Genomic DNA, 22,269 nt, shown 5'->3' with positions numbered 1-22,269 from the left:
AGCATCCAAACTTGCAGAAGTGATGCTCCTCCAGTATCATCCACAGACTTCTGTGGGTGGATGCAGATGCTTAAATCAAGGCAGGGAAGGGTAAGAAGGTGTAGTTCTGTCGCCTCTCATGGTTCCTCATTTTTAACAATTTGTGAGGTCAGCTACACTGCAATAATTGTGTCCTGGTTTTATATATTGTTGCAAACCACTCACAGATGGAAAAATACAAAACATGTATGTAAATGCTTTGGTGACAAGCTTCCAGGGGAAGCTTGGCATTGGTCACCAGTTGTGTTAAGTTGCAGCTCTTCTTCCCTTAATTCCCTCTTCCTACCACTCTACGTCTTGCTTTTTCAAAAAAAACAGCAGCAGCAGCTGTGAACCATTCAAGTTAGGCTTTCCTCTTGAAATCCTGTAAGGACACTGTATATAAGTGGAGGGGGAAAAGGGTTATTTAATACTGTACATTTCAGGGAGTTTATTTTTGGTGCTTAAATTGAAAGAGCAAGGATTAATTCTGTGTCCTGTACTCTCCTTCCCCAAGTAAGCTGTGAAGGGAATCTTTTTGTGGTCTTGCTTTAATGCTGTCATTCTGGTCTGCTCTACATCCGTTTGTTCCACTGCTGGGAGAAGCAATTCCAGAGCCATGTAAGTTATTTCTTCAAAGGATTTTGTAGTGCAAGAATGAGCTGAGTGACTCCCCAGCACAGGAGACTGTAAGTGTTGGTGTAGCTGCCTGTATTTTAACACTGCTCTTGTCCTGCTCAAGTCAGAGGAGTCCAACTGTCATTGTGAATCAGGGCTGAAGCTGAAGGCCACCTAAACCAGGGTGTGCTTCTACAGAAATCAGGACTTTTTGCATATCCATGCATGTGAGACTGGATTCTCTTCGTGAGTAGTGATGGACACAAAGCAGAAAAGTTGCTGCTATCCTTTGTTCTGCTGCTCACAACTTCACACACACACAGTTGCACTGCCTTTGTCTCCCTGCAAGATCAGCTGCAACTGTCAGAGAGTGTGTTAGTTTTAATTTTAGTGCTTTGAATTTAAATTTGCTCTTGGTACCTGCTATTTAAAACATTCAAAGGGAGTCCAGCCATGAGGTCTCCCACAGAAAGCAGTGCGATCTCATGGTTGTTGTCTTTCAGCTTCCATTTCTGTGAGACCTTTCCTTCCCTTTACACAGTAAGCACTACTGATTTCTTTACCTTTTATAATCAAAAATACTTGATGCAATAACAAAAAACAATGATCAATGCAGTTATAATGCTAAACACCACCCTTTTCTCTCTCAAGAACATCAGAAAATGAAGGGTATGCAAAGCTACAGATGAATTTTCTAGCTAGCATCTTAATTAACACCATCTACTGAAGAGGAGTGTATTTTTAATACCTGATTCCAACAGGGAGTAACTGGTGGAGGACTGAGTGCCTGACTGAGACAAGGCAGATGTTGCTTGTGTAAAACTAATCTAACAATAAATTTTCCAGTGGGTTTTGTTTGTGCATGTCCCTTTCCCGCTCCTGGTCTATACTTTCACCCTCTTTCCCCGTCTTCCTCCTCAGGATTAGAGAAAGCTGGCTAAGAGAAACCAAACAGCTCCAGAGATGGATTTGGGCTTGGTTTGGGTGCTTTGATCATTTAAGTGAACCAGTTTTTCAGAGCTATGTGGCCACAGTGGGGGGTGTTGGACTGAGGAAGCAACTGCTGAAGCTGGCTTTGCCAGCCAGGTAAAATGAAGTCATGGCTATGTTCACTGGGAATTTTCCCAAAATTTTGGGAGCTCACGTCTCACAGAGAGAAGGAAGGTCATCACAGCAACCTGGGTTTGATCCCAGGAGAATTCTCATTAAGTCTGGGTTTTCCTCAGGGAAAATCATTCTTTGTCTTTCCATGTTTGTCTGAATTGAGCAATTATCTATTTTTTATTTTTTTTTAATTAACACAAAATATCATCGTTTAAAAATAAATCATTGTTTGTCTCCCTGGTTTTAGCTGTCTGAAGCCCTTTGCTAAATTCAGAGAGCAGAAATTGATACTACTGACACCCCACACCTATTCTACCATCTTTCTAAACTCAGGAGCTTGTTTTCAAGGTTCACAGACCTCCTGGCAGCTGTTCTGAACTTGCAGACAAAATCCTACCATTGTGTCTGAGGGAAGTTTTCAGATGCCCTAACCTGCCAGCTCTGCTCTTTATCAGACCTAAATTGTGGGTACTCAAGCAATAACATACTTCTGTCTTGTACAAACTTTTGTGGTCGTGGTAAGTGCTAAGTCAGTTGCTAAGATAATTATTTAAATCATAGCATTGCCACCTACATGTAACCAAATTAATTAACCTATATTAACAAGTTTAAGGAAGTTTTCTATTACAAAGCTACTCACTGCTTATTTTTTTGAAATTCACTGTGGTATGAAGATACTAAAGCCTTGCAAAGCTGTTTGCCCCATGGCTGGGAAATGGGTAAATGTTGGAAAACGCAGTTTTCCAGCAAAACTCATGCTAACTGAGCAGGCCTGAGCAAAGCTTCAGCATGGTCAGGCCTCAGTAAAATTCCAACAAGCTACAGTGGTTTGTTTGCCTGAGAATGTTCTGTGGGAAGAATGTCATGAGAAAGATTAGGGAGTCAGAAGTGTTATGAGAAAAGAGTAAGGGAGTTAACAGGAGGATCCCTGAATGTGTGAGAGCAGACTGCAGGTGTGTGTATCTATAATTAGAAACATCTGTAACAGTATATAAGTTTCTCGTTTGGTGAAATAAAATGGAGCTTACTTTATATCTCATATTGAGACTGCCGTGAGTTCCCTCTCGTCGTTTCTCTTTAGGTAAAGTCTTACTTCATGTTACTGAAGTAGGATTTGAGGTTAAAAATTTATTAAAAGCATTAAACATGCTAATTCATAAAAGCCTCAAAATTAAACTAGTCCATTCAGATGAACAAACTGTCTGAAAAACAAAGGAAACAGTACATCAGCAGCAGGAAAATAATGAGGGCAGTTATTTTGCTTTATAACTGGTGAGACATTAGCAAAATTAGATGTGAAATCAGGGAAAATTGATTTAAAATACATAAAAGGAAACACTGGCTACTTTTAAAATGTTTATGTCTGTTATCCCTCTTGCATTTCTATCAGGCAGTTCAGCTGATTAAGATGGGGTGATACTTGATTAAAAGGTGTGTGTGAGAGCTTGTCCAGGCTCTGTCATACCCTTTTGCTTAATGAACATCCCCTCCTCTTGTGCAATGTTTTTTTCCTGCCCAGGGGACCTCTCTCACCTCATGGCATTGCCAGCATCTGCCTGGAGTTCCTTTTCTGGGAATGGAGTGAGCTTTTGTGAAGCCCCTCTTGCCTTGGTTGGCTTTTTGACAGCTGCCTGTTTTCTGAATGCAACTCAGGGAAGCCGTGGGCAGAGGGAGCTGCACTGCTGGGGGTGGCTGGGCAGAAAACTTCTCCCAGAAGGATGAGCCTTGTTCTCCCTGCATTGGTTGGGGTGGTGCCGGCGGTCTGTCTTGGGAGCTCCCAGAGGAGCCAGTGTGTGCCAGGTGATGGGAGGACATGGGAGGTAAGGACAGGCCACACCTTGGGTGCTGTGTCCAGTTCTGGGACTCGCAGATCAGGAGGGACATTGAGGGGCTGGAGCATGTCCAGAGAAGGGAACTGAGCTGGAAGGATCTGGAGTGCTCAGAGGAGCAATAGGGTGGGGCTCAGCCTGGAGAAGAGGAGGCTCAGGCTTCTGGCTGCCTACAACTCCCTGATGGGAGGGTGCAGCCAGGGTTGGGTCAGACTCCCTGGGAGCAAGGGACAGAACAAGGGGAAATGGCCTCAAGCTATGCCAGGGAGGGTTCGGATTGGATATCAGGAGGAATTTCTTCACAGAAAGGCTGATCAGACGTTGGAATGGGCTGCCCAAGGAGATAGTGGAGTCCCCATCCCTGGAGGTGTTTAAGGGAGGCCGAGACACAGCACTCAGTGCTCTGGGTTGGTTGACATGCTGGTGTTCAGTCACAGGCTGGACTTGATGATCACAGACGTTTTTTCCAACCTGAATGACTGATTTTTTTTAATGAAAGGCTTTGTGCTCTGGCAGTCATTTGCAGCCTTTCTGGCAGCTCTTGCCCAGCCACTCTGTGCCCTTCTGCCTTCCAGTTCTGGGTTTTCTGTCACAGCAGGAAGACAGACCATGGCTGGAAACCCAGGACAGGGCATCAAGGCAGGGAAGGACTGATGGCTCACCAGCCTGGCCTGGGAAACACAGAATGTGGGGGCTCAAGAGCCTCTGGGCTTGAACCCGCTTCTGCCAGAAGTTGCTGGAGGGGTGACTGAGCAGCAACCCCCGAGGTACATAGATGGGCAGAAACAAGGGGTGAGCATCAGCCTGCCAAACTGAACCCTCAACTCCAGAAGCAGAAATAGCATCAGGGTCAGAAAACAGCTTCCACAAACTTGCCTGCTCATCCTCTTCACTTCCCAGGCTCTTTATCTTGCGTAGCAGGACAGAATTAACTATGTCTCAGAAATTTGACTGTCCTGTTTGCTCACTTTGCCTTCTTTTCCTCTCGCCTCACATCTATTTTCTGTCTAGAGCTACCTCTCTTGGCAATGTTTTTTCCCAGTTACATTTCTGTAGTCTTAGAACTCCTGCTCTCAGCACATCTATTACCTATCCTTCGCTGCCTTGTTTCCTTCCCCTCAAGTGCCATTTGCCTTGCAGCTATTTTTAACATGATGAAGCCAACCAAGTGGTTTCATTTCTCCCCTTTCTTAATGACATTAATACCACTTACTAATGCCAGTTTCACTTCTGTGCTCAGTTTCTCTTCATTTTCCAGGACCTGATAGGCAAATACAAGAAGTTTGGGATCAGCACTTCAGATGAGCATTTGAGGTTCCTTCACATCTGGCAGAGTTCCAGATGGGGCCCATGGGAGCAGCTGGCTGGCGAGTCACAGAGTGTTTGCCCTTGGGCTGTGTTGCCTGGGTTTTGTCCAGCTGGACAGGGAGCTTGGGCACTGCTGACCCTGTCCTGCTCCCTAAATGCCTCAGTTTATTCCTGCACAGGTGTTATCCTGTGCTACCTTGAAAAGCAAAGCTTTCCATGAGGAATTACTAACATGGGCTGCCTGGCACTGACCAGATTTTGGCTACAGTGAGAGCAAATGTGGGCCTGGCACAGTCAGGGCCTCCCATGTGTCCCCAAACTTCTGCTTGCTGTCCTCCATCTCCCAAATTCACCCTTTCCATGGCTTCCTCCTGCTGGTATTTATTCTGCCCTGCTGCTCATTGCTTTTATGATACATGTGCTGGCACCTGCTGCTGTCTGAGGCCATCTGAGCTTTGTTTTAGAGCCTCTGCGATGCTCAGGAAGAGAGCCACAGCATTAGTCGTGAAAGTTTTCTTGGCTGGGAAGGAGCTGCTCAGCCATTCCCAGTTCCCTTGGCTTTGATGGAAAACAATGGTGGTTTCTGGAAGCTGTTCCAAACCCAGTCTGCAGGCTTCAAGTGCAAGTAAAATGTGCTTGCTTGAAACGAGGGAAGAGGGGCCAGGGAGGCAGGGGTACACGTTCAAGGCTGGGGCAAATAGGGAGTGGGCAGAAATGTTAAGTAAGGCATTGCTGAAGTGTATAACTGATACACAGCTGCATAACCGAGTTTGAACTGCTGCTCAGATCAAATTTGGCTAGTAGAGAGAGGAGCTGATGCAGCAAATCAATAACAAGTGGCTTTTTGCCTTGTTTTAGACATCACCCTCTCTAGGTTTTTTCCTTAAGTTTTCTAAGCATCCATGGAAACACAGTTAAATACTTCTACCTCCCTCTTCTCTCGTTGGAAGCTGTGCCACTCCAGCTTTTGCAGGATCTGGCAGCAGGATCTGAGGACATCTCCTGGGTTGTAGGGGGTTCCTGCAGTTTGGGAGGGGGGTGCTCAGCAGCAGCAAAGGCATGCAGGGCTGCAGAACTCACCTTTGCCAGGCTGAGCAAGCAGACTGGGGTTTTCCTGGATTTTTTAGTCGTGGCTCCTGTGGTCCTCTGGAGTGCTGCGCTCTTGTTTCCCACAAATGAAAAAGGTGTGGCATCCAGACACCTCGGGGAGTGAACAAACAGTGTCTGCTCTGACTCATACCCTGGACACACTGGCCTGTGCCCAAAGATCAGAGGGAAGAGCTGCCTCACTGGTTTCAGGGAGTTGAGATGCCTCCTTCACCCCTCTGGCAGCACATGAGTTGCACAGAATGAGGTCCTGGGCTATAGGGAAAGCCCCTCTGCAGTAAAGGGACAACCACAGGTGGTTTTATTCCAGCTGCAGCCTTTCCTGTGCCACACTCACCACCAGAGGTACTGAGGCAGCAGAGGAGTTTTCTGAAACCTTGGAAATTTCAAGAAAAAGAATGCATCAGTTTTGGGAAGCACTGAAAGTGTGAGTGAGTACAGGCTGTTGTGGAGACTGGAGGGTCCATCATGCAGAGCATTGTGTGCACAGCTGTGTGAATAATTCCCTTTTTAAATTACTTTGGGGGGAAATGGAGAAGAAAAGTTTTGTTCTCACTCAAAGCAATCAAAAAATATCTGATTAAAAAAAAAGGTAAAGAAAAATATTTTGGATCCAACGAAACACTCAGCCCGAGCGGTGATATTTTCTTTTGAGTCACAGACCTTTCAGATGAAGGACATCTTAAGTGCACTTGAATGAAAACTGAACAGTCTGATCAAAACCACCAGGAAGATATTCTCTTTTCTCTGACTCTTTCATTTCCCCACATGTTTTTTTTGGTGTGAGCAAACTGGAATCCACAAAATGCTCTGTTGATATCAAGTCTGCACTTCATGTTGGAAAAAGCTTCTGGATTTGGTTGTGTTTGGGGTTTTTGGTTCTGTTTTTCCTCAGCCTCTCCCTCACTCTGTGCACAAGATAAATTACAGCCTATTTCTGAAATTGCTTCTAGTCTTCCTCCTCTACTGGTACAAAAGAGGAGATCCCTTCCCTGGGGATGAAGGGGGGACCATAACTCTGGTGCATGGCATGGGGAAAGCCAAAATCCCCATGTGGAAGAGCAAAGCCATAGATAAAATGAGTTCTCATACTTGATCCCTGCACGCTTGGAGCCCAGTGAAAACCCACAGCCTGCTCCAAAACAATCCTCAGAGACAAGTGGAAGAGAAATTGGGATGCCGCTGCCATGCCCTCAGCTTCTGTCCCAGAGCTGTGGCAAAGGGCTGCTGCAGGCGAAGCAGCAGAGCCAGCAAGAGCAAGAGGAGGAGGAGAAGGTGGAGAAGGAGGAGGAAGGACAAGATGATAAGGTGTGAGTAGCTGGGGTGCTACTGCATCTCTCTGTATTATTTTTTAATTGTAAGAAAATCCAGGCAGGTATTTGGAGAGGGAAGAGTGTAATAAGAAGCCAGCCCAAAAGAGTGTGTTAGCTGACAGTAAATATTGTCACTTCCTAAACATTTTTTTTTCCAAGACACTCTTTTTGACTACAAAATTAATGCTTCAGAAATTCAGACTAGAGAATGCAATGAAGCTACACCAGAAAAGCATCCAGTAAAGAATCTTTAGGGAGATTTATGTTTGCATGGGAGTACTCACATTATGCAAAATCCAAGTTTTCGCTAAAAAATAATTTAAAAAAATATCTCACACTCATAGTTGAGGAAAAAACATAGCAATATAACTAGCAATTAATTCTGTCTGAGCCACTACAAAACCTGCAGCAGCAAGGTTCATGTCCTGGTTCCCTACAGCCCTTCTCACTGTTCCAGTGGTGCACTGATCTCTCCTCTGTGATGGCCACAACCAGGAGAGCTGCATAGAGGGGTCCCAGAGGAATAGTGGGGTGAGATGTGGTGATCAGCCACTGACACAGCAGATGCCTGGTTGCATTTTCTCCCTTTTAGCTTTATTTCCGTCAGCAGGATGGCCAGATGAAGGGTTATCTAAACCTTCTTCCTCATCTTCCTGGTACAAGGCTCTTCAGGTAAGATGACAACAATTTCTGGCCCTCTGGCGCCCCCCACAGAGACATGGCCACTGTGATTTGTCCTGACAGTAGATGGGTGTCCTGGAAAGAAAGTCCATTAGTAGCTCCTGGTGTGATTTTTGGCAGGACCCACTCGCCTTCTCCACCCATGGAGTACAGCACTGTGTCTCCAGATGGGTGATAGCCCCATCAAGGGAGCAATTCCAGGAAAAAGGTGGTGGCACAGCCAAAGCAGTCCATGGGGAAGCTGTGCCCACAGGGAAAGCATCCCTGGAGCCAGGGGTCAGACCCCACCACAACCACAGAGACACCCACTCCTGGCAATCAAGTGCTGTGGCTGTGGCTGCTGGGAGGGGCAGGAGGTTCCCAAGGGCCTGTCCTGCTCCAAAACCCAGTGGTCAGCCACAGGCAGGGGCTGCTGATGTGGTTTTTTCAGGAACGTGCTTGGGAAGGTTTGTGGGCTCGCAAGTCTGTTGAGATGAGTAAACAGCACTGCCTCACTATTTTAATTTGGGTTTGGGGGTGACTGAGGCTTTAAAATACTTCTGCAAAGCTTTTTGTCACAGCTACAGCATTCTGCTTCCTTCCCTCGATATCTAAAGCTGCTGGGACTTTGTATAGGAAGCATGGGATACATGGCTAAAGAGGGGAGCAAAACTCAGCAGGACCCATTTCATAAAGCAACAACTTCTCTCAAACCTGGCAGAGGGAAATCCCTGTCCCCAGAATAGATGGAACCATGGAATGCCAGAATGGTTTGAGCTGGAAGGGACCTTAAAAGCTCATCCCTCTCCACCCCCTGCCAAGGGCAGGGACACTTTCCATTATCTCAGGGTGCTCCAAGCCCTGGCCTTGGAAACTGCCAGGGATCCAGGGGCAGCCACAGCTTCTCTGGGCAACATGTGTCAGAGCCTTCCTACCCTCACAGGGAAGTACTCCCTCCTAATATACAATGTAAACTTTTTTCCTTCAAAACAAGATGAACCTACAAACTTCTTGGCTAAATTCTTACTTGTGTTCTGTCAAAAAAACCCCCAAACAATCCAAAAATACTAACATGTGTCCTTTTTCCCCCTCCCAGCAATGTGGCATAAATGCCAATGATTGGAAAAAGCTGGATTTCACATGGTAGAGGCCATGGCTTATGCACCAAAGAAGGAGCTGCTGATCATTCAAGGCATCAGTGATACCAACACTGACAAGATCCCAGGAAGGATGGTCTGAAGTTTTAGCCTAAGATATTTCACAGGTTTATTTCTGCTGGCTGAAAGCGTCGTGGTGAATTTGGAAGGTCTCCAAAGAGCAGTAAATGTGATTAAAGGTGTGACATGACTTGTGATGGGAAAAGGCAAAATGCACCAGGACAGGACTGAACTAAACAGGTGAGGAACAAGGAGGGAATATTTCCATAAAACACACAAAAGGGATGTTGAATTTTTTTCTCAGAGCAGAATTTCAGTTCTGCTCAGAGGTACCAAGTTGTGCAAGGTCTATGAAATGATACAGGTTCCTCTCCACAAGGCAGGAAATATTAATTACTGGGGGGTTAATGAACAGCATGAAATCTTCTGGCACTGCTCAGATGGGTTTTCCCTCAGACTGAGGCAGCCAAACTGGTTCCCACGGGTTTCACCACAGCCTCAGAACTCTACCGGCAACAGTCAGAGATCATCCAGGTCACCCCTGGCTCCAAGGTCAGCATTTTATAATTTCTTGTTCCTGCTTAACCTCAGTTATTGGGGTGGGGTATTCCCATGAGGGTGATCCTTGTATGGAACCATGTAAAAAAATCCTGGTTGGATGAAAGACATCTAGGACTGCTCTTGAATAATTACTTTTATTTTAAAAGCTGCAGAAATAGTTTTTAATCCTTTTAATTGTGATGCAGGACCCAGAGCTGTCCAATTTTGGATGTTTCTGGTTTATTTAAGTCCCCGAATTATTTATGGAAAACAAAACCAGGTATCACCATCTCCCCATTCCTCTGGTAATCCAAAAATGAAAACAAGTAATTTCAGCTCTTCAGCATCTTCCAAAGCACACCTGGGCTTCTAATCCACAGCATGAACAAACCTCAGGATGACAAGCAGTTTTACCTCTTAGTTTTGAAACTTTCAGCTAAATTCAGTTTATAGACTCAAATGACTGAGTCTCTATAAACGTACCATTTTATATGTGGGATAGATAGATACATAGATACCTGTTTGTAACGGGACCTTTTAATTTTCATTAATAATTGTTATTGCTATTTTCCCTTCAGTAGGAATACAAACAGGGTCCATAACAGAGTTATTTGGGGTATTTCAGACTGGGAAGACGCAGCTGTGTCACAGCCTGGAAGTCACCTGTCAGGTGGGTGGTTCACCTCATTACAATCCAATATTCAGACACCACAGCCTTGGGATATTTGCTAATTTGGGCACTTTCTTTGACTTTCTAAGTGTTTATTACTTTCTAAGTGTTTATTGTCTAGAGGTTTCTATTCCCTAAAATATTACAGGCTTGGGCTTAATTTGATCATTTAGTTGACTCCCTAAACTTCCCAAAGTTTAGGCTCAAAGCTGAGCACCTGTCGTCTTGTGTAGAATCATGGAATGCTGGAATGGTTTGGGTGGGAAGAGACCTTAAAGCTTATCCCATTCCATGGGCAGGGACACCTTCCACTGTCCCAGGTTGCTCCAAGCCCTGTCCAACCTGGCCTTGGACACTGCCAGGAATGGGGCGGCCACAGCTTCTCTGGGCAAACTGCGCCAGGGCCTCACCACCCTCACAGGGTAAAATTTCTTCCCAACATCCCATGCCCTGTGTCAGTGGGAAGCCATTACCTCTTGTCCTGGCACTCCAGGTTGACAGGTACTACAAAAGGAAGGTGTCAGAGATGGGGAGCAGGAACATTTCCTCTCACTTTTCCCAGCTAAGTGGAACTTTAATCACAATAACTTGGGGTATTATTTGTTATATGACCTCGGTGAGGGCATGTGGCACTATCTGCTGTTTTTATGAATACTTTATTCCCTGCTCATTCCCTTCCTTCTCCTATAGCTCCCCATGGACTGTGGCGGTGGCAAGGGAAAAGCCACATCCATGGACATGGAGAGGACCTTCCATCCAGAGCGGCTCCTGGCTGTGGTTGAAAGGTCTGTGAGTGGAAGACAGGAATAGATTGACTCACAACTCAGTTGGAAAACATTTCCCACAGGGCCTGGAGGTTGATTTGGCAGGTGTTCTCTTTGGAAACCTGTGGTGTTGCCATTCCTCTCCCATTTCTGCCTCTCTCTCCCCACAGCTCTCGTGTCATTGTCCCTCAGCACAAGGTGATTTCCCTCTCATTTGCTGCTGTAAGGGACTGGGAGCTTCCCAAGCAGCTGGGGACAGGACTGGCTGGATGCTTTTAGCTCTTTATAAAGGGAATTTTATCTAATCCTGCTGGCTTCTCCTGCATCAAGGACTGCTCCCATGTTCCCTGTTGCTAGGGAATATTTAGTAGCTAAGCGAAGGACCTCTTTGCAGCAGGCTCAGGTGTGTCTGTGCTGGCTGTGTACAGAGTGTCCTTGGAATCATAGAATTGTTCAGGTTGGAGAAACCCTTGGAGATCACGGTGCCCAACCGTTCCCCCAGTGCTGCCAAGGCCACCACTGTTCCATGTCCCCAAATGTCACATCCACACAGTTTTAAATCCCTCCAGGGATGGGGCCTCCCCACTGCCCTGGGCAGCTGTGCCAGGGCTGGACAGCCTTTCCATTAAGAGACTTCCCAATATCCAACCTAAACCTCCCCTGGTATCACGTGAGGCCATTTCCTCTTATCCATTTAAAATGGCTCAAATAATTCCATTGTCTTTTCATCACCATGTGTTGCATTTTTTCTGTCTGTTTTTATTGCTGCCAGCAATGTTTTTCTTCTGGCCTTTTGGCAAAGCTCTTGGCTAACTCCAGGAGCTCCAAGGTTAATTCCTTTATTTTCCCTGATTTTGCAGGAATGGCCTCCTGACAGTGACACCCTGGACAAAGTGGCTTCTGCTGGGGCTTCAAGAGTGACCAGCAGCCCCAGCTGCTGTTCCAGGCCTCAGGCACGATGTCTGAGTCAGGGAAAAAGCCCAGCCTGTGCTTCCCTCCTGAGCACTCAGTCGGCAGGAAAAGGAGCATCTTGGGCAGTTCGTCCAGCTCTGTGGGATGCTCGATGGATTAGGATGATTTCCTGGGAGCAGCCTGTCCCTCCTGACCTGTTTCCCTGTCTCCCCGTCAGGCTTTGCCTGTGGCAAGGCCAAGGGAAGATGAGGATCTGTAAAATCTCTGACTCTGTGTCTTGCCGAGGCTGAAGCCGTGTTTGCTGTCAGTGCCGACAGAGTGGGACATGCAAAACACTGAAAACTCCTTTTCTTCCCCCAAATCCCAAGACTCTGTGTCCATAAGAGGCTCCTTTCTTGGTGGCACCTTAGGGATACTCACTCCCCAAGGCAGCGGGCAGAGGAAGCTGTGCTTGACCATGTGGGAACCATTGGGACACACCAAGCACAGCTGAAGCTGAAGCTATTGATCTCCCTCTGGGCTGCAGTCACAGATTAGGTCAGTGTAGCTCCTTGGCAACATTCCTGCATGTTTTCCTGGATCCTACCACGGACACAGTGCAGTAGAATCTTGGTGGCCACAGTTGGGAACTTGGTGAATTGGGAGCAAAGTTGAAGTTTCTGTCGACGAAGAGAAGTGGCAATTTATAAACCGAAGCAAGGTGGTATTCCACACAAGGGATTTTGGATTGGTGATGATCCCAGTCCATAATCTTTCTGTTCATTTTTTTTTTGGATGTTGCAACCTGCTGGGCAGGAGGAGCTGTTCCTTTACATTTCCATTTAATTTTCTGTATTTCATTAATTCTCCATGGAAATCTGCTTTCAATGAAAAGGCCCGTGAGGATGTTGATGATATCCCAGGTTCCTGGCATTCACAAGTGGGTGTTCACACCAAGGATTGTTTGGGCTGGCAGAAGCTGCACCAACCTCCCAGGAATCTCAGTCTGGGTTTGTCTTTTCTCCCAGTTCTCCTTAGTTTGGGGGTGAAGTGCAGCCCTGCCTTGTATATCTCCAAGAATTGTTTTGGGGGTTAAAATGGTTTTTTTCATATTCTGCCATATTTCTCTAGAACTCGATTAAAAATAATAAAACTGTATCAATGTGGTTTTAATTGGTTCATTTGCATTAGTTAAAGCAAATTATTGAGAAGGGGTTTGTGCACCCCTTGGTTCGAGCTGGCAGCTCTTTTTTTTTGTCTCTTCATTCTTTTAATTTCCTTTAATTATTTCTTAAGCAATTACTGCAATTAAGATACACAAGGAGGAGAACAGCATTCCTGCCCTGTTGGATTGGAAAATCCAAGTCTAATTCCTTGGAGAGATTGAGGGGATGGGGAACTGAGCCTCAGGCTGGGTTTAGGCAGTGGGAATTTGGTGAGGAGGGGAGAGGGGAGGTCCTCCAAAAGTGTTTCAAGCCAATTCTGGTGGGTTTGGGTACCCTCACCCCCAAAAATTGATCCTGGTTAAAGAGGACTTGAGGAAGCACCAGGATGTTCTGGAAGGGGAGGGAGCGGGGGGGCTGTGCTGGGGCCCCAAACCCTGGTCAGAAAAGGTGGGCAGGGCCAGGTCCACGTCCACAGGAGTACTGGAAGGTGTGTGCTGGGACCCCCCCAAATTCCAAGCAGGAATGCTGGGCACTGCCAGCTCTTTGGGACAGTGCCTGATCCAGAGAGTTTTCCCATTATTTTCTGTCGTGCTCAGCACCTGGCATTTCATTAGAGTCCCATAGGCTGAAAATTCATATGAAAAGCAGAGGAGTTGGAATCACAGCCGATCACACAGAAGGATTGGAAAGGAGCTGTTCCACAGATTTATCTTTCCCAACGCGTTTTTAATTAAAAGAAGACAGCTCGCTCCTGCTTCCCCCTCTTCCCCCCTCCCCCGCCAACCCCATATCCTTCATTTCTCTGGTTTCTCTATTAGAATTATCTGCCTACGCTGGATGAAAAATTTTTAAAAATTCCCCCGGCACTGCGGGAACCGGCGGGGTTTTGGGGGTCCTGAGGCCGTGGCGGGGTCGCAGCTGCAGCCGCCGCCCGCGGACGTCCCGGTCCCCAGGCAAGCCCCAATCCCGCCCCGGTCCTTCGGCCCCAGGACGCCCAGCGGCCACCAGCAGGACGCGGACCCGAAGCCCGGTGCCAGGGCCGGGAGCGGGGCGGGGCCGCGGTCGATGATCCTGCCCCATGCCGGGCAGGGCGGGCCCGGGGCTCGGGGCGGTACCGGGGGCGCGGCTGCAGGGCGGGGCGGGCCCGGCTCAGGTGCGCGGGGCGGGACCGAGGTGATTTAAACCTGGGAAATCGCCTTGCCTGCTACTCGCTCACTCAGAGCCTGGTGCGGTAGGTTCTCCGTGTCCGCTCTCCCCTCTGGATGAGGCACAGGGCCTTCGGCCTCGTCTCCTGCCCCCTCCCCCCCCCGCTACCTCTCCTTCCTCCTCTCCGTATTCCCCTTCTTTTTCCCCCTTTCCCCCGCTTCACTCTCCCCTCCAAACCCTCCCCTCCTCTCCCCCGCAAACCCGACTCCCCACACCTCTTCTTCTCCTGTCCCTACCCCTCTACCCTCTTCTATTCCCCCTCCTCTGTCCACACTCCCTTTTCCCCCCCACCCAGCTTTTCCCTTCCCCTCCTGCTTCCCTTCGCACCCCGACCCCCCTCCCTACTGCTCCTCATCCCCCCCATCCCTCCTCTCTCCCCGTCCAAATCCGAGGGGGACGGCGACCGCGCCGGGCTCCCCAAGGCGGAGGACGACGGCGACTGAGCGGGCACCTCCAAATCCGAGGGGTCGGACACTGCCATCGACCCCCCCCAAAGAGGAAGGTGACAAAGCCCGCCCCTCCCAAATCGAAGACGGACGGAGACTACCCCCGGTCCCCTAAATCAGAGTGGGACAGAGCCTCCGGCGATCCCCCAAAATTGGAGGCGGGCAGATACTACCGCCGGCCCGGCACGGGGAATTAGGATGGAGAACGGCCGGAGCTGCGAGACCGGCAACTGCGCTGGCTCTCCCAAAGCAGAGGAGGACGGACACTACCCTCGGCGCCCCTAAATCGACAGGGGACGTAGCCCGCGCTGCCCCCCACAAATCGATGGGAGACAGAGACCGCGCCAGCCTCACCAGACCGGAGGGGGACGGAGCCTGCGCCGGCCCGGCAAAGATAGGGAGGATGGAGAACTGCCGGAGCTACAAGGACGACAACTGCGCCGGCCACCCCAAATCCGAGAGGGACAGAGCCCGCGCCGCTCCCCCAAATGGCAGGTGGAGGGTGTCTGCCCCTAGACCACCCTAAACTGGAGGGGGACGGAGCCCGCACTGCCCCCCACCCCCAACCAAACTGAAAGCAGGACCGAGACTACCCCTGGCCCCCTAAATCGGAGGAGGATGAAGACTACACCTAGCCCCCCTAAATCGATGGCAGACGGAGACTACTCTTGGTCCCCCCAAATCGGAAGGGGAGCCAGTGCTGGCCCCCTAAATCGGAATTGCATAAAGACAACCCCTGACTCAGCAAAGGTAAGGAGGATGGATAACCGCCGGGGCTGCGAGACCAGCAACTGCGCTGGCTCCCCCAAATCAGAGGGGGATGGAGATCACCCTTGGCCCAGCAAGGGTAAGGAGAATAGAGAGCCTCTCGATCATCCTGTGGGGTGAGATGGACAGGGACACACCCGGCCCCAGAGCCCCTCTAAAGTATCCCCCAGGGCAAGAGGGACGGAGACCCCTTGAGCACCCCCCCGGGGACCAGACAAAATAAAATTGGCAGAAATCAAACTTAACAGCACATAAAATGCTTCGACTGATACTTGCTCTGCCAATGAGTCACTTGTGATGAAAATGCAAACAAGTCACAAAGCCCCGGTCCTCCCCATGGGAGAGGAGGACAGAGGCAACCCCGACCTCCCCCGCAGAGACTACACCCATTCCCCCCAAATCAGAGGGGGCTGGAGCCCTTGCTCAGGCTGTGTGGAAATGTCACAACTTATCCAATTCCTGTCAGCCTTGCTAAAACTTCAAGGGCATGAAACTGTTTCCAAGACAATTTCTTGAAGCAGTCTTTGATTTGCATATCAAAACACAATTAGGTGAGTGAAAACAGTGAGCAGAGACACCAGTGTATTTTATCTTCACCTTTGCTTAGCAGAGTCTTGCATTGTATCATCACTGCTGCGTTAAATGCATGAGAAAGTTGTGGGAAAGGGAAGAAAAATCTGGCTGCAGAGAAATATAGAAGAACATCTACCCAAGTAATTTTTATGTGTGGACCCTTCTTTAAAAAACGGACAAAATATTTGCTTGGCCATAAATAGAAAAGTTTAGAAAGGGAGAAATAGAGAAGAAATAGTTTTTATTTTTCATTCTCTTCCTATTCAATTGTATGGAAAAAAAGATAAAATGGTTAAGGAAATGCAAAAAACAAACATTGGAGCCCAGATATGGGTCTATGGGACTTAGTCACCTCATTATTTCCTTTTGAAGTCAGTGTGAATTAACTGTCTAGATTCGGGTTGGGGGCTTGAATTCCAGCTCTGATTTATTTTTTTTCCAATTACATGGTAATTTAAATTTTCATGGTACTTAGAAAAAAAGCATGTTATCTTGTCTTCTACTGATGGAACTGCTCAGCTCAGAATTAGGATCTAGCATGTGCTCGTAGCTGACACCTCACGAGGACTCATCTGCAGGTCTTTATTGGCACCACAGGTAGCCAAGTGAATATTCTATGAGACCAACAAGTCCCTGAAGTCTGCAATTTAAACTTTTAAGTACAATACCTGTGGCTAGCACAGGTTTTTCTCATGAGAAATTTTCTTGTGTTTTATAAATAAAGATAAAGTTTGGATGTTGTTGGAACAGTGTCCCAGAGCTTGGACAGTGCAGGCCTGGCCAATCAGGCCTGGGGGAAGGCTTCTGACTGACCAATCTGGGTGACTTTTGAGAACTCTATATATGTGATGAAATCAAAACAATAAAGGTCATTCCTTCTTGCCACTGAGAACTGGTGCCTTCATTACTCTGCTAGCTGCTCAACAGCAACAAATACCAAATAGCTCAGAGCATACTACAAGGGAGATAAACTCTTAATTTGTACACCTTCTTTAGGATGCAAAAGTCTTCAAACAAAGAAGCACTCAGCTTTGGAGCTCAAGCCTCATTTAAGTCAGGAATACCACAGACTGTCATTTGCCACACTTTGGGAAGGAGTAGTGTGAAATTTTGGCTGGCGCCCAGCTCTTACAGGGAATGGTTGCAGACAGCACTGGTTATCACTTCCTATGCCAGGTCAGCACCAGGATAAGTGCTTTGTTAACCCCTTCACACACAAAGTGGATGAGAAGAGTTACTTACCTTTTGGGCTGCTTCACCCCCTTCATTCCCGCTGTCCAGCTGATACAAGTTCCTGCTGCGCTGTCTCCAGCCCACAGCATCTTAGTTCCCCATCTGTACCTGTGGGCCAATGCAGCTGCTTTGCTTTGTTATCCGGGACAGACAAAACATCGTCACTTTGCCCTGACTTAGTGACATGTGTGGCACCACAGGGACCACAGTGGCTTTGTCTGACCTTGGAAACTAAGTGAACTCAGGCAGAGCTATTACCACAGGCATGGTCTGGGAATCTCAGTTCACACAGGATGGGCACGAGGAGTGGGCCCATGAAAACCACTGAAGTTCAACAAGGCCAAGTGCAAGGTCCTTGACTCAGGTGCAAGGTCCTGTGCCTGTGTCAAGGTAATTCCAAGTATCAGCATAGACCAAGGGATGAAATTATTGACAGCAACCCTGGCAGAAGGACCTGAGCGTATTGGTAGGTGAGAACTGGCCCTTTCCCAGCCATGTGCGCTGAGACCCAGAATCACCCTGTGTTGGGCTGAGCCCCCAGTGTGGGCAGCAGGGGAGGGGGAAATTCTGCCCCACTGCCCTGCTGAGACCCCACCTGCAGAACTGCCTTCAGCCCTGGGGACCAACACAGGAAGGACCTGGAGCTGCTGGAGCCAGTCCAGAGAAGGAACACCAAGGAGATCAGAGGGATGGAGCAGCTCTGCTGTGAGGAAAGGCTGAGAGAATTGGGATTTTTCAGCCTGGAGAAGAGAAGGCTCCAGAGAGGCCTTAGGGTGGCCTCCCAGTACTTGAAAGGAGCCTAAAGGAAAGACAGAGAAAGTCCTTTCACCAAGGCTTGAGCTGCTGTTTGTGACCCAAAAAATTATACCCTGGGAGTGACCACGGCCAAGATCTAAAAAAAAAAAGAAACATCATGTGACATTGTTTATTTTGGATAATTTAGGTCACCTCCCACAGCTCCCACAATGGGCATAGCGTGGAATCGGACACAGCACCGGGATGGGGTTGGGAATGCTGGTATTTCTTGGACACTCTGGGAAGTATAAAAACCTTTCTCAGCAGGATTTATCCAGCACCTCCATGACCTTAGGATAAAACTCCTGGATCACCTTTCCCAGCTCCAGGGGCATGTGGTGAGGGAAATGAATGGATGGGAGGTGGCTGAACTTGCTCTGCAGGGATTCCAAATCACATCCGCGTGTCTTTTACCTCTTTTCCATGCAGGTGTTTGCTCCTTCTCCACGACCTTCTTCCTTCTCTTGGGCTGATCCCCCTGCATGGGCAGCAGCTCCTGGGGGATTCTGCCCCTTGGCCCCGCTCAGGCAAGACCCCACCTGCTGCGCTGCCTCCAGCCCAGGGACCCCAACCGGAGGATGGGGAGCTGCTGGAGCCAGTCTGGAGGAGGCCACAGAGATGCTCCGATGGACTCTGCCTGTCTTAGAGAATGGGATGCTAGATATATAGATGAGAAGGAAAGTGCAAATTACTAAGTGTGTTTGCTTTAGTTCTGAGCCTGCAAGGGAAAATGAAGGCCAGCATGGGCTTTTTGTTCTAGAACTTTCTCTTTGGGAACAGCTGCTGAATGTTTGGAAGGGGTTCGGGATCAGTGAGAGTGAGAGTGTAGGGTGGTACATAAAGTTTGAGGGCAAATGCGCATTTTCAGGGATTTTGATGCAGTTCAGTGGGTGCGAGTTACCTGTCAAGCAGCTGCTCCCACAGAAAAAGTTCTAAAAGGAAGAGACCCTGCTGGAATTGCCTTTTCTTTTGCAGCCCATAAAATGCACTGCACAGCCAGCAAGGAAACAATTCTTCTTTCCCTGCTAGATGCAGGATCACATTCTTTCTGTCTCCAAGAGGCAGGATCCACCATGGAGTTCTTCCATGAACTGCTCACACACGAATGGGGCTGGGCCAGAAAAGCACTTGGCTTTTTCCTGGGCGCTCTCAGCACTCATCAGAACAAGCACACGATGGTGCTGCAGACTCGCAAAAGAAGGAAGCACACAGAGCCCGGCTCAAAACCATCCCAAGGGCAGAGCCAAGCTGGAAATGTCCCTGCTCGCAAGTCAACTGTGTCAGGACAAAAAGATTGCACTGATCTTCCCCTTCCAAGTACAAACTCCTATTTGCACCACACCCAAATGCCAACACGAACTCCTTTGCCCTAAAAAACCTTTTCACTCTTACAGAGTTTGGCTACAAACTTGAAAACTTCTGGCAAAACCAGAGTTCACAAAAGTGTCAGCTGAGAAAGCTCTTGCTGCCTACAGCTTCTAACTGCACCCATCGAACTACCAGCACACACCCTGCTATCTGTAATTTCCCTTCTCAGCTCCACCATCCTAAGCCTTCAGTCTCACCAAGTCAGGATCCAAACAGAACGGCACCAGGGACTGCTCACATACTAAAGGTACCAGGACAAAAGGCTGAACAACTTGGTTTTTGCATTTCCTGCTGCAAAAGTTCAACAGCTCTAACCCACAGAACTGCCTATTAAGAAAAGCCTTTAAATTCACTAAGACCACCCAATGTGCAGATCCTAACTTGCTTTCTTTACCAAAGAGAGGAACTTACAGCTCCCATCATCAACTTATAGTTGCCCATCTCAAAAGAAATGGCATCCCCCCCCTCCAAAATACAAAACTTTTAGGGACTGATCCCATACAAAGGTGCCAGAACACTGTTCCTGGGCATTACCTGCCCAGGGCACTAGATCAGCTGCACACCAAGACTTAGCACAGCTTCTTACCTTGTCCAAAAGAAGTCTACCACCAGAATTTCAGAAGGCCACCTCTGAGAAGTGGAAACCACATGCCAAATTGAATTTTTCAGGCGACCACCGTCCAAAGACAGATACCAACTCCCTAATCTATGAAAGCATCTAATAACCTTCCATCATATTTTCCAGAACAGAAACTGAGGGTTTTTTTCTTAATGTAAGGATCAGTTTGGACATTCTCTTGTATAGCCTGTGCAAGCAGGCTCCACATGGGTGATTTCCTGTCTGCAGCATGAGTAGCTAAGATGATCCCCTGCCCTCAGATGTACTTATTGGTTTGGTATGGGATCACATAAAAAATTCCCAGGTTCCCAGTAACACAATCTGAGTCTCTAAAGAATATAAATCCCTAGCCTCCACGAGGTGTGCTAGGTGTTATGACCAAAAATCAAGATGGAGTTGTGATAGCAGTTTCTGTGCCCTGGCACCCTCGAGTGGCTGCAAGGCCCATTCACATGCCAGAAGTGATAGAACAAAATACCTGGAGGACTTCTGAATCTTGCCAAGGAATATTTGGGTTTTGTACTAGCTTTTTTCTCTCACCCTTTCTTCAAGGTGGCTGCTGATTTTTGAAACGCGACCTGGAAAAAAAATCACAAAGTTCTGCTGAGCTGCTTGGAGGCAGCTGGTCAGAGCAGCCACAACAATTTGGAGTGGGAATGGTTTTGTCACAAAATCATATCGTACTCTGCCACAGCAGAAATTATTTGAGGGGGGCAAAAAGCAGTGACTGAGGTAGAGGCTCCCTGGGGGCTGAAGCTGGGCTGGGCCCTGGCTGAACACGAGGCCAGATGTGCCCAGGCAGGCAAAAGGCCAATCGTACCTGGGCTGTCCCAGCCAAGGGGGGGCAGAAGGACCAGGGCAGTGACTGTCCCCTGTGCTAGGGGACAGCTGTGCTGAGATCCTGTATACATTTCTGGGCCACTCACTTCAAAAAGGACATTGAGATAGAGCTTGTCCAGAGCTTGTCTATAAAACAGGTGAGGGGTGGCTGAAGGAGGTGGGGACTTTTAGTCCAAGGAAATGAGGCTCAGGAGGAACCACATGGCTCTCCACAACTCCCTGACGGGAGGGTGGAGTGAGGTGGAGCCATTCTCTGCCATGCCTGCAGTGAGAGTGATGCCTTAAATTGCTAGAAAAAATTTTTAGACGCAGACACACAGTATGGGATAGGGGTTTTACCTTGGTTTAATAGGATCTCAGATGCGCAGCGACGAACAAGCAAGCCCAAAGGCCAGATCAAAAGCCCCAAAAGCCAAAAAGCCCCCAACGATATCCCCCGTATACAATTTATGGACAGCCTAGATTAGAATACCTATCTAAAAGTCTCCAATAAGAAGTCTAACAAATGAAGTAACTACCCCCTTATTAAAATTGCCCCCCCCCCCCAAAAGATTGCTACTTAGTTTACAAAAAACATGTCTCAGTGATGGGGGCCCTCTTCAAGGTTGTGCGTCATGCTTTTGAGATTGTGGGTTTGTTTCGTCTTCCCAAAGGATTCTGAGCAGGGCAAGGGGTACTAGGGTGATAGAATGTAGGGTTAAGATACAGGGAGTAAAAGTACAGGAACGGGGAAGGGTAAAAGGTTATATATAAAGGATATATATAAAGAGAGTATAAAAGTAAAATAAAAAATACAAAAAAACCCATCAGGCATCAAGAGGACTAGAAGAAATAGCCTTAAACCAAGACAGGGAATATTCAGATTAGATATTAAATTTTTTTTTCACTGTTCAAAGATTCAGGCACCATAAGGGGCTGCCCAGAGATGTGTTGGAGTCACCACCCTTGGAGGTGTTGAAGAGTTGTCTGGACCTGGCACTGGGTGATGTGGTTTAGTGATTTAGAGGTTACAGTGGCAATTTGAGTGGACAGTTGGACTGCATGACCTTTAAGGTCTCTTCCACCCTTGATGACTCTGTTACTCTATGACTCTGTCATAGACAGTCTGGTGGTCCTGACAGCAGGCTCTGTCAGGACCACCAGACTCCCCAAGTCTATGTAAGAGTGACAGGAGATCCATCCCCAGTTCAAGGCTGTTGGTGTAGTTGGGGACAGCATGTGTCACAGTGTGGCTGTGCCACCCTGCAGCCAGCACAGCCTGGGTAGGATCTCCAGA

General features: G+C 48.0%; 1 long non-coding RNA gene across 1 annotated transcript; it reads left to right on the top strand.

Moving 5' to 3' along the window:
- The first annotated feature begins 498 nt into the window (after window positions 1-498).
- On the top strand, window positions 499-13,137 carry LOC146442935 (uncharacterized). The gene is made up of 3 exons (XR_014849507.1): window positions 499-2,459; window positions 2,822-11,109; window positions 11,949-13,137. It is a non-coding gene; the product is annotated as an uncharacterized LOC146442935 (long non-coding RNA).
- The last annotated feature ends 9,132 nt before the right edge of the window (window positions 13,138-22,269 follow it).

The sequence above is a fragment of the Lichenostomus cassidix genome, chromosome 1Ab (genome assembly GCF_008360975.1).
Source record: "Lichenostomus cassidix isolate B80296 chromosome 1Ab, HeHo_3.0, whole genome shotgun sequence".
Classification (NCBI taxonomy): domain Eukaryota; kingdom Metazoa; phylum Chordata; class Aves; order Passeriformes; family Meliphagidae; genus Lichenostomus; species Lichenostomus cassidix.
The sequence above is the reverse complement of the archived record's forward strand: the minus strand, read 5'-3'. Positions and strand labels throughout refer to the sequence as shown.